Here is an 8,954-nt window from a genome sequence, read left to right as displayed (position 1 = left end):
CAAAGGAGGAGGTAGAAACACAAAGGCCAAGCTGCTGTTTCGTACTTTTTGCGAGACGAGCGCTGCCAGCCTCCTCCCGAGGGCTGAGCCCAAGCTGCACAAGCATCTGACAGCTGAAGTTACGATAGTAACAGAAGTAAGAGACAGAAACTCAATTTACGCCCAAAAGCACATTAGCCAACAATCATCACGGTATAGCTAGGTTAGACACAGTTTGCTCAGCAATTTGTGCCATTTTATTTACAGCCCTCTGCTCCAACACTCTCCAGGGCAAGGAAGCATCCCATGGCACCTGATGAATCCAGAAGGAAGGGGAAAGGCTCCTCGAGGGTAGGTTAGGGATGAACGCCGGCAGAGACCTGAACCAGCAGGATACCAACCGGTTATAGGGTCCGCTCCATCCCCGCACAAGATCTGATGCAAGCCAGCAAACCCTGGCTGCCCCAAAATCACGCCGGCACGACTCCCTTCGGGCAGCGACACCCGGACACCCATCACCGGCGCAGCAACAGAGGTGCTGCTGGCTGCCCTGTGCCCCTGGGGACGGGCACATACCCCAACACGGGGGGCCAAAGGCACCGGCTCTGGCAGCGCTGTCCTCTCCCACCACCCGTGGCACAGGCCGCCTGCAGGGGACAGGCTGTGAAGGGATGCAAGGGCTTTTCCTTCACCCTCCAAAATGGCTTCAAGGACGAGAGATCATAAGCAGCAAGGAAGCAGGTCACGTTATGCTAACACACGACATACATACATACATGTACACATGCATGTGTGCATTACATGTAAGTTTTAAAAGCATTTGGTATTTAAAATAAAGGTTGTCCTATTTCAGGGGAAAAAATATAGCAGAATCAAACTCTTGTGCGGGAGATGGGAAAAGCAATCCGCCACGGAAAACAAAGTGCAGTACAGAAAAAAACTTGGATTTACCCCTCTCCCTTCAATTCCGTGCTCAAACATTATAGTTAATTTTTTTTAAATCAAATACAAGAAAAAGATCTGTAAGTGTCCTTTTGCAAGTACAAAAAGCTGTTCCATGCACCGTCTTCCCTGAGCCAGCATATACAATGCTTCTTAATAAAGCATTTTTTTATATAAGTTCTTTATGTAGAACATCTCTTATGAGACAGAAGTACAAAATATTGCATTTATTGTATTAATGAAAAGAAGGGGTTATTAAAGGCTATTATTATTAGTTTTTTTCAAAATCAGAATTTAATTAAACAAGAACCAGGAGTTTTAAAAAGAAGATTGCTCTGAATTATAAGCAAGCAGGAAAGACACATTTGACTTCCTGGGACAGGTGAAAGCTTCTATTAAATGAAATATTAAGAGAAAAACTCTGATTTATCTTCTCTCATCGATATAATTATACTGATGAGCTCTCTTAGGCTCCAGGCTACACACTACTAACAGCTGTATATAAATTACAGAATGACTCGAGGGCAACAGGTCACCATTATTATTGCCAGCTGATGTCATATGCGCCATAAACTTTATCAACAGCATAAAGACCTTGGAGTATGAGCTCAGGCTTTCCAACATAAGGAGGTTTGTCTTAATTGTCAAACCACTGCCCTGGCTTGTCACATTCCCACTCACAAGGGGAGATCACATTCAGCGAAAACATTCATGCGGCTTATAACAGAACTGAAAATAAGACAAAGAAGCAACCGTGAAAAACATGTGCACACAGTTTTCTGTGGATAACCGAAGAAACTGAATCCCATTTCCCCATAGCCTCTGTAAAACAAAGCTTCTAGAAAGCTTTTCCTCTGGTCTCACACCTGCTTTGTCCATTTGAATTTTTAAGAGAACAACTGTGGACCCTGGGAGCAAGGAAGTGAGAAAGGACACAGAGAAGGTGTTTTTCTCCTTATGTTTTAAAACAAACGAGCTTGTGGACCCTGCCACAGCAGCTAAGAGGTTAAAGAAGCAATGTTCTTAATCCGAAGGGGGAGGTCAAACACTAGCCCAGCTCAGCCTTCTCTTCTTTAGAGGTATGTTAAGATGCAATAAAACATAATGAATCATTAACTAACATCGCATGTTTACACTTTTTTTTTTGAAAAGAGAAGTTGTGAGCCAAGAGTAACTGCCCAATGAAAACAAGTGGCCAGAAGGAATGCTCTTACTTAAACATACACAATTTCAAACTGCCCATATGCCATTCTTTTGTTTACCACAGATTCCAACCTCTTAACCTCAATTAAACTCTAAAAGCTCCAGCAAATGCACTGCAGATGAATTAATAAAAGCTGAAGTCAATCATCGGCCTCTGGGACACCCTACAGGTTATTTGGTTTTGTTGTTTTGTTTTTTTTTAAAATAACATCACTTCATGTTTCAGCTCCTGGACAAGTGCATTTTGAGATGTAATTGCTTGGTCAAAGGCCCCGCAGTCTATCAATAAAACAGTCAAAGGCGCTATTTATTTGTATTCTTCTGGTATCAGTCAGGAGGCTTATTAGTGCCCAGAGTGATGGCACAGCTTATTTAGCACTGTTTATTTTACCTAAACACACGTGTAGCGAAGCTTTGGAAAACATGCCTGTCATTAATTTCAAGACTCCTCTGATTAAACAGCTCAAACACAGCCATAAAAACTCATTAAGAAAAAACCCTAATCTTCGCCTCCTCTCTCCATGGCCCCCCAGAACAAGAGCAGAACCTCAGCCCTTGCTGGGTCAAAGCAGGAATTGCTGAGGTTTGCCCCAGCAAAAGGGTAAGAGTGGCAGAGCCCTCCGAGGGAGGAGGAAGAGTAGACTGTTCGCTTCGGTCATCATCAGGGTGGCTAGCTAAACCACCTCACGCAGCCCCTATACACAACCGCATGAGGATGACCTGCCACCTCTGAACTTAGGGCCACGCCACAGCCAGCCTGTCTGGAAGCCAGTCTCATCCAAACAGCACGTGGGCTGGCGTAGCCTTACGAGCACCGCTGTATTTTACACATCAGTCCGTGGGACCACAGCAAATTGGGTCCTAATCCTGATTTCAGCCTCCAGATACTGCCACAACCACATCTCAAGGGGATAAAGCAAATAGATGAACGAGCAATCACCTACCAACTCAAAGCAGCAAAAAAGAATAAAGTCCTCCTCCATAGAGAAAAAAAGCACAGGTAATTCTGTGCTTCCCTCAAAAACACCTGGAAACATGCTTTGTAAGGTTTATTACAGTAAAAAGGAAAGCTGGTTTTGCTAGAGCTGACAGAAAATGAGCATTGAGCATCTTCCTGATGAAACCTTACCAGAATGTCCCTACGGAGTCCCATCAAAAACCATCCAGAAACATTAAGACTCTTCTTAACATTTTCCAGACATTATCCAGAGATGTCTTAGGCTTCTAAGACAACTAGACTCTTAGGCTGCAGTTTCACAATCAGCTTAAGCAGCTTTAATCAAGGCAGTCCTGCAGCAAGACAGACAGACAACTGCCTGGAAACAAATCTGCCTTTGGCAGCAACCCACACTTGGGCTGCCTCATACTCATGATGAAACATGGCCTTAAAACTGAGAACTCCCCTCACCTTCCAGGTATTTTGTCCCCTCAGAGGCATACTGTAGGGCACCAGTACTATCTGCAAAACAGAGTAATACAGAGCCTGAGCGAGTAGAAGATGTAATGATGGCACGTATTAGCCTTTCCCAGCAACTTCAAGAGTCCACCCACCTCCTTTGACTATCCCCCAAGATGATGAAAATTTCTCTGGAAAGATGTATCAATCAGGAGGGAGGGAAAAAAAAGTTGCTTGGCAGGCCAGAAAACAAGACTGAAGCTAAATAGCTTTATGTCACGGCTGCAGATGATGTGAAAAGTGCCACCTTCAACCAAGAGCCAGGACAACTAGGTCGTGTCCTGCAGCGAATTCCCAGAAGCACATTGACTTTTCAAATATATCTGCCTCAGCGTTACTCCAGGACTAGCACGACATATCCAAGGGCAAGGATGCCACAAGGAGGTAAGGTACTGAATTTGATGTCCACACACTGCTTTTGGGGTAGAATACACATCTGCCTTCAAACGCTGAGCACTGCTTAATAGGAAGCCCCTATTCATAGCCATTGAACAAGGAATACCAAGACACCTCCCAGTCACTTGGGTGCTCTGAAGGACTGGAGCCCAGAACCGATGCAGCTTGGCTACGTGACAAATGCAACACTGACAGTAAAGACAACTGGCTTTCAGTCTGCAGATGTGGGAGATGCAACTGCAGCAGGCCTTCTGCATCTGCTAGCAACACCTCTTAGATCTGAGTGCAGTCGTCTTGCAGGTATGGGATGTGGGCCTGGCTCCCACCTTTCCTTTAGGATTTTCAAAAGGAACAATGGGAGATGCCTTCAAAAACTCCAGGGCTGGGCAGCCCTAGCAGACTTGGCTATCACCCTGTACCTTTTGGGACAGATGGGGAAATCGCTGAGCGTTGGTCTTAGATACCAACCAACATCCTTTTTCTTTTCGTCCTGTACAAGCAGCACTCCCTGGTGACACCGAGCTTTAACAACAGAGAGGAAAATGCCTTCTCATTAGTCTTCATCACAGGATTAGACACAGCTCTTAGTTAGGCATGACTGCCCATGCTCCACCTTTGTGCTGCGACGTTTTCCTGCCTCACGTCAAGCAGCACGAGTGAATGCTAGAACATGAAACGTGCTCTTGAGTTTGTAACTCTTCTGCTCTGCACCCCCCATAATGTGGCCGGTGTCCTCAGACAGAAGGCATCTCCCAGAATTCCCGGGGACACCCATTCCTAACCTGGGACCACACTGCTATGCTACTCTGTCTGTAGGCTGCCCTAGTCCTTTAAGCTCAAAAGACAGGGGACAACTCTCCTACCCAGGGATGGCAGCGTTCTCTGGTAGCCAAGTAAAAGTGACTCATGTTTTTGGGCACACATCAGACCTTACTGCTGCTAACTAGTCCTCAAGGAGAGGAAAAAGGCTTAGCTGAGGACAGAGCCCCAAAGGAGGTGCTCCTACAGCACATAGAAACACAACAGCAGGGCAGTGGTGGCAGGACTACGCAGGGTGGCTGCCACACTTCCATCCGGCTCTCCCATGGGATGAAAAAAGCTCCTCAGCAGTTTGCTCTCTGTAAGGAGAGCCCAGGATGAATCATCTGGGCTTAATCTTTCCCTGAAACCAAAACTGAATTCAGGAGCCTTTTGAGAAAAATAGACAATGAGTATTAAAGGCTCCAGGCAAAAAGGGACGAATTAGGATCTTACAGGGACTACATTCTTCCATCACTTCCAAGTGATGGAAAGTGCCTTTGAATTTTTGTACGCAAACACATGCAGCCTTTTAAAATACATTATTTTATCAGAAGCATATGCAAAACTTAGCAATGCGCATGCTTTAAACAATACCCAAACAGTAAAGTCTGCAGCTAGAGCATGCAATTCCTTTCCAGCATGCCTTTTTCCTGGGGGGACAAACATTCTCTTGCCAACATGGGCAGAGCAATGGATCAACTGATCCTGCCTTTTCATTGATTGGTAAAAGTAGTAGCATGTACCCTATCTTGTCTGACTACCAACATGAAGTTTCTCATTACAATGAATTTGTTTACTTCTGCATAATCTATTAATGGACTCATTTATTGATTACCAATCACTTATAGGGCTTCCTCATGCTTCATAAATCAAGCACATTAATTAAAGTTTATGAGTAAGTAGCAACTGAAGGCACCGATTGGCCTAGGTAAATGCAGAAGCATAAGAAAGAACCAGCAAAACATGGGACAAGGCGTGAGCCAGCCTCAGTGTCCATTACACCTCACATAAAGCAGCCGCAAAGGAAGCCTGCTCAGAAGTGCAAAGCTCTGTTTTCTCAGCTGGATGACCAAGACAGCATTGCACGAGATCTTGCAAAGGTTAAGAGAAGTGAATTGCTTGAATAGCCATTCAGTAACAGCAAGCTTGCCTCCACTCAAACACAAGGACACATCTCTTTCGAGATGGACCCTTACTGAAAGCTTATTCACGGGCATACGTATGCAGAGCCAGGAGTGCAGTAAAGAAAATGCCAGAGTCTGGTACCTCAGTGTGAAGGACAGCAACAGAAGATACTTCAGTTTGGCGCTCCAGCGCTCGCCCTGCGCACCTCTGCCACGTAGCGCAATCTTTACTAAAGACTGTTCATCTTTTGTATCTGTGGGAAACAGGAGAAGCAAAGTACAGACAGAGAGCTGCAGCAAGGTCTTTAAAATAAGGGAGAGCGAGGCTTCCTTCCCGGCCACTGTTAACTGTCAGGAAGCTTAGGAAGTGCAGGGAGAGCAGTAGCAAGACCCGGTCTCTCTACTTGCAACTCAGGAGAGAAGCATCTTTCTATATCATGCAAATTACAAATGCGCAAGGTCTCATGACCCAAAAGCCTATCGGTTAATTGTCCAACTGGAAACATATTCTTTTTTTTTAAGTCTACCAAGGCTATAAACAGGATTTCTCCCAAGCAGATCTGTTGTACTCTTGCCTTAAGCACAACAGCTGAGAGACACTCTTCTACAAGACTGTCTTTGCAGAAGTTATTCCACGGCAATGGTAGTTTTATATTTGAGCTGGGCTGGACTGAACTGGACCAGATCACCAAGCCTTCTGAAATATTTTGCAGAGCTGTCCAAAGAAGTGTGAATAAGCTTTTCCTTCATTTTCTATTCTCAGCAAGATCTTGTAACAGCTCTAGAAGTAAGCAGGCTATGAAATCTTTATTTAAAATGAAAGGGGGGGGGGGCAGCAAAGCATCATTATAACTTCACAAGCAATACCTGGAGTTGCAGGACAAATAAGAACAGACATGCTTTTACCAATATATCATGTAAAGAACTCTTTTGAGCAGGAATAGCTTTGCTACCAGTAATAACCAAGTAAAAAAAAATTGGCTTAGTTCCCTAGAGGAAGGAGAAAGTCCACTGCTGATCTCATGACATTTGAATCACCATCTAAATATTCAGATCAACTAGGCATCTTCTGCATCAGTTTGCTTCTAACTTTTTCCCCCTGAAGTGTACAGCTAGTCTTGAACATATCCAGAGCAGAGAGGAATATTGATTTATGTAAAGTGGGAAGATTTCCAGAAAGAATAGATCAAACTCCGCCTGGAACACAGCTTGCCTCTATTGCAAGTGTGAAAATGCCAATCTGCCAATACCTTGACAAAATTAACAGAAACAGCAGGGTCTTTTGATTAGATGCAGCTTCAGAGACTGCACACAGTATTGCCAGCATCATCTTCAGCAAAGCGATGGGGAAATGGGAAGACATGGCCCAAAAAAGAAACAGAACAAAAAAGCAGCTTTACAGAGTGCTGCATTTTTGAGGTGATGCCGAATTTTGCAAAAAGAGGAAATAGAGCAAAAAAAGAAAAAGCGAGCATACGAAATTGCTTGAAAAGAAGCAAATGACTTCCTTGTGCAATTCTGCAAGGAGCAGCTCCTTGTCAGAGGACATCTTTTGGGCTGAAACCACCATTTGTCCATGCTCAGTTACTAATCACACACTACAAACTAAGGTACCACTGCTATACACCACCAAGATAACCAAGGAGCAGTGCAGCAGCACAAGACTTTCTGCAAGAAAAGAAATGTAACCCTGGAGCACGGTAAGCATGCAAGTAATTTACATTGTCTTGCATTGGACGAACAGTAGGGCAATGACTTTACTACAAAAGCTAACTGATACAGAGTTAACCACTGGATTAATATACTTTTTACCTGCAGTGTTGGGAACATAAAAGAGTGCTGTAGCTTTAAAGCACTATCAGCTTTGCTTTTAAAAAAAAAAAAAAAAAACCAAACCAAAAAAAACCCCGAAATGACATGGCCCTTACCTGCCATCAAAAAACTTCCTCTACCAAAAAAGACTTAAATTGGAAAAACGTATGTCAGTACAATTTTTTTTTTTCTTTTAGGATTTTTTGTTTCAGGAAAAAAAGATGACACAAATTTATTCATCACTGGTGTTTATCCATGTTTATCATGTTCATATAAAAATCTAGTTAACAACAACAAAAATCCCTAGGGAAAAAAACCTGTCCAAAGAGCACTGACAGAATTTTTTGGTAAACCACTGAAAAGAATCACTCCAACTCACGTTCCTCAATAGCATTTTGTAGACTTACTTTTGCTTATACTTGTCTTACCCTTTTTTTGTTCCCCCCCTCTTTTTTTTTTTCTTAAGGTGATCTCTGCAAGAAAACATTTTTTTTTTCCCTTTTGGATTTTCTTCTGATTTGGCATTCCTCATCTGAAGCCAAAACACTGACTACTACACAGACTCTCAACATCGCCAGTGCTGAAAACAGAACACTTTGATTAAGAGTGCACAACAATTAAATGGGAGGAATAAACAAGAGAGCGAGGCCAAGGCATTCTGTTGTCATTCCAAGTTTTCCAGGAACAAAATTAAAAAAAAAAAAAAAAGAAAAAAGATAAAAGCTAAACAAATGAATGGGAAAACAATGTCCAAAAAGTTGTTTTGTTTTGTTTTTTTAAACATTACTCCAGAGATCATCAGTGCTAGAAATACACCCTCATTATTTTCTCTGGGAAAGTGCCCTATGCTTTTGAAGTATTTATTGTCAGGGCCTGCGCATCACGGCGGTTCTCTGAAGAAGCGACAAGGTTCAGACAGCACGTTACAGTTTCCTGGTGTGGTGGAAAAAAACAGATGAGCATTTTAAATGCCACCGGGGAGTTAACCTGAGAGCCCGTCACGGCCGAGCAGCAGGAGAAACATCTCTCGATGCAGAGGACGACGATTTCTCAGCACAGGAAACCCAGAGCCTTTCCCTGTAAATCGTTACCAAGAAAGAATTCAAGAGGTGGAGAATCAATGAAGTACGGAGACTTCTTCCTTTCTGACACCCACCCCTTCTCCCGTGCACACATACCTGCTGGGACACCCATCTCCTTCCCCGTCCCGTCCCGCGCGGGTAGATGAAAGGCTGTCACGG

This window comes from Fulmarus glacialis, unplaced genomic scaffold (assembly GCF_000690835.1).
Source record: "Fulmarus glacialis isolate BGI_N327 unplaced genomic scaffold, ASM69083v1 scaffold12010, whole genome shotgun sequence".
Lineage (NCBI taxonomy): Eukaryota > Metazoa > Chordata > Aves > Procellariiformes > Procellariidae > Fulmarus > Fulmarus glacialis.
The sequence above is the reverse complement of the archived record's forward strand: the minus strand, read 5'-3'. Positions refer to the sequence as shown.